Genomic DNA, 5,775 nt, shown 5'->3' with positions numbered 1-5,775 from the left:
GTAATTCGTCCGACCGGTATGTTGCCAGTATCAGCGTCGATAACAGGCAAAAATGGGACAGATTCTCGATTCCCGGACAGGGTGAGCTGTCTGTATGCATAATTAAGTTTGTTCAGAAACTTGAGTGCGCGAGGCCTACTCGGATATGGTCAGGTTTTTTTCTTTCCTAGTGTACTGTATACGCCGAACAGGCAAAATTTCCTTATTTGCTATCGTTCCTGGTGTTGCAACGTACGTTTAGGTCACGTGCATCCACGGAAGTCGATGAAATAAAATTACAATGAAGTCAAAAGTCACACCTGTCACTCTGAGTGCTGTGGGGTTAGACGGCGGCCTCGAGTGGGTTTTGGGGTTGCGCGGCTACACGGTGGGCGTCAGGTTAGGCCAGGTTACGAGCAGACGTGGAGCCGGCGACGAGTGCGGCCGGCGGTGGGTCGCGACCCGCCTTCCGGCCTCATCGGCATTGCTAAGCAGCGCCGTGTCAGGGTCCAGCGCGTGGGAGAGCGCCACAAAGGCGGTGCCGCACCGTGGGACAGCCGGGAGCCGGCCCGGACGCGACACCTGCGGCTCGGCAGGCGGCGCTCGTCAGCCCGCACTCCGCAGGCGCCAGCGCCCGCGCTTTACTGGCCGCGGCGCATGGCGGACCGACACCACTAGACTACAGGCCTGCGCGCACACTTGTGACGTCACATACTGATGGCCGAGTCTGTATCGGGACGCTCCTGTTAAGCACTCTGCAACTATACAAACTTTACGAGTCTTAGAGCTGAGACCAGATAGGGATTCTCGTGCTTTCCTCTACTACATGGCCTTGTAATGAAAGTATGGAACCAGAACGAGATTTTCACTCTGCAGCGGAGTGTGCGCTAATATGAAAATTCCTGGCAGATTAAAACTGTGTGCCGGACCGAGACTCGAACTCGGGACCTTTGCCTTTCGCGGGCAATTGCTCTACCAACTGAGCTACCCAAGCACGACTCACGCCCCGTCCTCACAGCTTTACTTCTGCCAGTACCTCGTCTCCTACCTTCCAAACTTTACAGAAGCTCTCCTGCGAATCTTGCAGAACTAGCACTCCTGAAAAAAAGGATACTGCGGAGACATGGCTTAGCCACAGCCTGGGGGATGTTTCCAGAATGAGATTTTCACTCTGCAGCTGGTAAAGCATTTGCCTGCAAAAAGCAAAGGTACCTACTTCGAGTCTCCGTCCGGCACACAGTTTTAATCTGCCAGGAAGTTTCATATCAGCGCACACTCCGCTGCAGAGTGAAAATCTCATACTGGAAACATCCCCCAGGCTGTGGCTAAGCAATGTCTCCGCTATACCCTTTCTTTCAGGAGTGCTGGTTCCGCAAGGTTCGCAGGAGAGCTTCTGTGTGACAATAGTTGCCTCGTATTAACCTCGCAGCAATGGTCCAGAATTGAGAAACAAATTATTCTGGTACATGATACATAACTGCTTTTAAAAACAATTGGCAAATGTGGTGCAATGGAAACAAATAACACGCTATAAATTTTTTGTCATTTACTTACCCTTGAACGATGCGTAGACACAAATTCCTGTCTGGAAATGGCTGCAATCCTGCGAATTCTCAACTTCACACATTTGGGAAATCGAAACATGTGCACTTTCATGCCTTTTTGGAATTTAAAATTTCCCTGGCAAAAGGGAACGCAACACTTGTATCCCATACTTCGAAGAACTGTAGGCGAATACTTTATGAAATATACAGGGTGAGTCACCTAACGTTACCGCTGGATATATTTCGTAAACCACATCAAATACTGACGAACCGATTCCACAGACCGAACGTGAGGAGAGGGGCTAGTGTAATTGTTTAATACAAACCATACAAAAATGCACGGAAGTATGTTTTTTAACACAAACCTACGTTTTTTTAAATGGAACCATGTTAGTTTTGTTAGCACATCTGAACATATAAACAAATACGTAATCAGTGCCGTTTGTTGCATTGTAAAATGTTAATTACATCCGGAGATATTGTAACCTAAAGTTGACGCTTGAAACCCCCGACGTTCAGTTGCGTGTGGTAACAAACACGGGCCACGGTCGGCGAGCAGCATCTGCAGGGATATGTTGACGATGGCGACCGTGTTTACAAGTGTGGCTGTAGTGCACTGTTGTGGTTTGGTCTAGCTGTCGCAGTGTCCGCATGTAGCGCTTGCTGCTATTGTTATTCTGCATTCGTCTCCTCACGCAGACCAACTGTAGCACACCGTGTTACCAGACGTCTGTGATAGTGTAGTGTTGTAGGAACTGTGACCATGGTGTATTAGAACTCTGAAAATGGCGGAGATGATACTCATCTATGGCGAGTGTCGACGAAATGCAGCTGATTTCTGCAGGGTGTATGCAGAACGGTACCCGGACAGAGAGCATCCAACGTGCCGCACATTGCAAAACATCTACCGCCAACTGTATGCAACAGGTATGGTCGTAGCACGCAAACGGGTCTGTAACAGGCCCGTCACAGGAGAAGCGGGTGCAGTTGGTGTGTTAGCTGCTGTTGCCATGAACCCACACATGAGTACACGGGACATTGCGAGAGCCGGTGGACTGAGTCAAAGTAGTGTCATGCGCATACTGCATCGTCGCCGCTTTCACCCGTTTCATGTGTCGCTGCATCAGCAATTACATGGTGATGGCTTTAATCATCGAGTGCAATTCTGTCAATGGGCATTAACAGAGGATGCGTTGCAGTTCTACCTGTTTACCGATGAAGCGGGTTTCACAAACCACGGGGCAGTGAATCTACGGAACTTGCATTACTGGTCCGTGGACAATCCTCGCTGGCTCAGACAGGTAGAGCGACAGCGACCGTGGACTGTAATTGTATGGTGCAGAATCATTGGCGACCACCTCACTGGTCCTCACTTCATTGCAGGGGCCCAAACAGCTGCAACATACATCGTGTTTCTACAGAATGATCTGCCAACGTTGCTCGAAAATGTCCCACTGGAAGTGCGTCGACGTATGTGGTATCAGCATGATGGTGCACCTGCACATTCCGCAATTAACACTAGGCTAATCCTTGACAGGATGTTCGACGGCCGTTTCATAGGACGTGGAGGACGCATAAATTGGCCAGCCCGTTCTCCTGATCTTACACCTCTGGACTTCTTTCTGTGGGGTACGTTAAAGGAGAATGTGTACCGTGATGTGCCTACAACCCCAGAGGATATGAAACAACGTATTGTGGCAGCCTGCGGCGACATTACACCAGATGTACTGCGGCGTGTACGACATTCATTAAGCCAGAGATTGCAATTGTGTGCAGCAAATCATGGCCACCACATTGAACATCTATTGGCCTGACATGTCGGGACACACTCTACTCCACTCCGTAACTGAAAACGGAGACCACGTGTGTACGTGTACCTCACCCCTCATGGTGATGTACATGTGCGTCAGTGAAAAAGACCAATAAAAAGGTGTTAGCATGTGGACGTAATGTGCTGTTCCAGTCTCTTCTGTACCTAAGGTCCATCACCATTCCCTTTGGATCCCTACGTAATTCGGTGCTCTCCGATACACACGATCGAACAGCGGAGGAGTGGTACTCAAGCGTAAACTGTAGGTTACAATATCTCCGGATGTAATTAACATTTTACAATGCAACAAACGGCACTGATTACGTATTTGTTTATATGTTCAGATGTGCTAACAAGACTAACGGGGTTCCATTTAAAAAAACGTAGGTTTGTGTTAAAAACATACTTCTGTACATTTTTTTATGGTTTGTATTTACCAGTTACACTAACCCCTCTCCTCACGTTCGGTCTGTGGAATCGATTCTTCAGTATTTGATGTGGTTTACGAAATATATCCAGCGGTAATGTTAGGTGACTCACCCTGTATATCACTTTCACGTGTCACACACTTTCAACACAACATACGCTTTTGTGACGTCACGTGCCAATAAGGCAGCCGTGCGTAGGCCTTGTATCTGGAAGGCTTTGGGTGGACACCCTGGGTACAGACACGTCACAACGCTAGGAAATTCTAAACGAATGTCGGAAGACCTGCAGAGATTCACGCTTTGTGCAGCGACTGCTAGCTGTCGCTCGACACGCAAAATGGAATGTTCTTTGAAAAGGTGATGCATCACAGCCCGCAAATACGAGATGCGTTCAACGAATAGTGCAGCACCCTGCTTCGGTTGAAAAAATGCGCAGTTTCTTGTGAGACTGCTTGGAATGTTACCGCTTCACCCCTTATACGAGGGTCACTCCAAAACAAATGCACACTATTTTTCTTTAAAATCCATCTTTTATTCTACATGTTTGTTCAAAATGTTCAAATGTGTGTGAAATCTTGTGGGACTTAACTGCTAATGCCATCAGTCCCTAAGCTTACACACTACTTAACCTAAATTATCCTAAGGACAAACATACACACCCATGCCCGAAGGAGGACTCGAATCTCCGCCGGGACCAGCCGCACAGTCCATGACTGCAACGCGTCAGACCGCTCGGCTAATCCCGCCTGGCCTACATGTTTGAAAGTTTTACAGTGTGTAGATACACCCCTTAGGAACAATATTTTCATTTCTCCACATAATTTCCATCCCTCTCAAGTGCCTTACGCCATCTTGGAACTAGCGCCTGTATACCCGCACGGTAAAATTCTGGACCAACGTGTTCGAGCCACTGATTGGCAGCGTGCACGAGGGAGTCATCATCTTCAAACCTTGTTCCACGAAGAGAGGCTTTCAGTTTCCCAAAGAGATTATAGTCACATGGAGCCAGGTCATGACTGTAAGGCCGGCGTTTCAGTGTTGTCCATCCGAGTTTTGTGATCGCTTCCATGGTTTTTTGACTGACATGTGGCCGTGCATTGTCGTGCAGCAGCAAAACATCCTGCTTTCGCCGATGTGGTCGAACACGACTCAGTCGAGCTTCAAGTTTCTTCAGTCTCGTCACATATGCATCAGAATTTATGGTGGTTCCACTTGGCATGATGTCCACAACCAATAGTCCTTCAGAATCGAAAACCACCGTAGCCGTAACTTTTCCAGCAGAAAGTGTGGTTTTGATTTTCTTTCCTTGGGTGAATTTGCATGATGCCACTCCATTGATTCCCTCTTCGTCTCTGGTGAAAAATGATGGAGCCATGTTTCATCACCTGTCACAATCCTTCCAAGAAATTCATCTCCACCATTCTCGTACTGTTCCAAACGTTCGCTGCATACCGTTTTTCTTGTTTCTTTGTGAGCCACTGTCAACATGCTGGGAACCCACCTGGCACAAACCTTTTTCAACGCCAACACTTTCAGTATTCTGCAAACACTTCCTTCCCCTATCCCAAAGTAGCGTAACAATTCGTTCATTGTGATGCGTCTGTCAGCAGTCACCAATTCGTTAACTCTCTGCACATTGTCTGGAGTGTGTGCAGTACGACGCCTGCCGCTGCGAGGACAATCCTCAATATTGCCGTGCCCGCTTTCATCACGTAACCTGCTTGCCCACCGACTAACTGTACTGCGAACAACAGCAGCATCTCCATACACCTTTTTCAAGCTCTTGTGGACGTTTCCCACCGTCTCGTTTTCACAGCACAGGAATCCTATGACATCACGTTGCTTCTGACGAACGTCGAGTGCAGCAGCCACCTTGAAGACATGCTGCGACGGCGCCACTCACGGGAACAGGTTGAACTAAGTTTGAAAACAAGCGGGAAGAATGTATCTACACACTGTAAAGCTTTCACACATGCAGAATGAAAACTGTATTTTTACAAAAATAGTGTGCATT

The 5,775-nt window shown here is 48.0% G+C and overlaps 1 non-coding gene across 1 annotated transcript; it reads right to left on the bottom strand.

Moving 5' to 3' along the window:
- Positions 1 to 899: 899 nt before the first annotated feature.
- Trnas-cga lies at positions 900 to 974 on the bottom strand. The gene has a single exon. It is a non-coding gene; the product is annotated as a tRNA-Ser (tRNA).
- Positions 975 to 5,775: the final 4,801 nt, after the last annotated feature.

Source organism: Schistocerca piceifrons, chromosome 6 (assembly GCF_021461385.2).
Source record: "Schistocerca piceifrons isolate TAMUIC-IGC-003096 chromosome 6, iqSchPice1.1, whole genome shotgun sequence".
NCBI lineage: Eukaryota > Metazoa > Arthropoda > Insecta > Orthoptera > Acrididae > Schistocerca > Schistocerca piceifrons.
Note: the sequence above shows the minus strand (reverse complement) of the source record. Positions and strands in the feature narration are given on the sequence as shown.